Source organism: Mauremys reevesii, linkage group 14 (assembly GCF_016161935.1).
Source record: "Mauremys reevesii isolate NIE-2019 linkage group 14, ASM1616193v1, whole genome shotgun sequence".
Classification (NCBI taxonomy): Eukaryota; Metazoa; Chordata; order Testudines; family Geoemydidae; genus Mauremys; species Mauremys reevesii.
The window spans coordinates 18,055,963-18,056,833 of NC_052636.1; the positions used below are offsets into that span (position 1 = coordinate 18,055,963).

Consider the following 871-nt stretch of genomic DNA (forward strand, 5'->3'; position numbering starts at 1 on the left):
ATAACAATCTACAACTAGATCCACCTCATTAACCACCGACACAGGCTAATCCTGCTGCCGATAGAAGGGAAACTGGGAGCCATTCTTTGCTGTTCAGCCATGGAAACAGTGACCCAATTGCACCGCAGTGAATGTGCTGGGAAAGCTGGAGTTTACAGGCAGGTGGAAATGCCTAGCAGATCCTAGAAACACCTGGAGATCCCCACACCACTTCTGCCACTAGGGTGAGGTGTTGAGCTGCTCACAGCATCCCCCACCATGACCTTGCAGCAGGGGATTGCCGCACCCCCAACCCAATGCAGGGGAGATGGCTGAGTGTATCTCTGCACCCTGAGACCAGGGCAGCCACACTCTGTGCCCCACACATAGAATCTGGCCCTGCTGAAAAGTGACCCCTATGAACAAGTCACCTCCAGGAAAGCAGGATTGGTCCTCAGAGAGGGGAATGGGCTTCTTGTGAAGCTTATAGGTCACTGGATGCTCTGGAAACAGGAGGGCTCTGAGTGTAACCCATAGCAAACACAACCTGCTAGGGGATGTAGCTCAGTGGTTGAGCACATGCTTTGCGTGTATGAGGCCCTGGGTTCAATCCCCAGCATCTTCATGGTCATTTTTCACCCTGCTGCTTTGCTCATGCCCAGCGGGATGTGGCCCACCAGTCTCCCTGCACCAGTTTCAGTCCTGCTCAGTGAGGGGCAAGTGACAATTGCATGGAAGGTCTGGGGGGGTTCTGCTCCTAAGTCACCTCGGTACATTTAAGATTCCCACCCGCTGTGCTGCTTGGCACAAGGGTAGATGAGAAGGGCGAATCCTCCAGCACTGGAGGGAAAGGTCCCATTTGCACAGCCTGAGAGGCAAGGAAACAGAGGGG

The 871-nt window shown here is 54.1% G+C and overlaps 1 non-coding gene across 1 annotated transcript; it reads left to right on the plus strand.

The window, feature by feature from the left end:
• The first annotated feature begins 532 nt into the window (after nucleotides 1-532).
• TRNAA-UGC lies at nucleotides 533-604 on the plus strand. The gene has a single exon. It is a non-coding gene; the product is annotated as a tRNA-Ala (tRNA).
• Nucleotides 605-871: the final 267 nt, after the last annotated feature.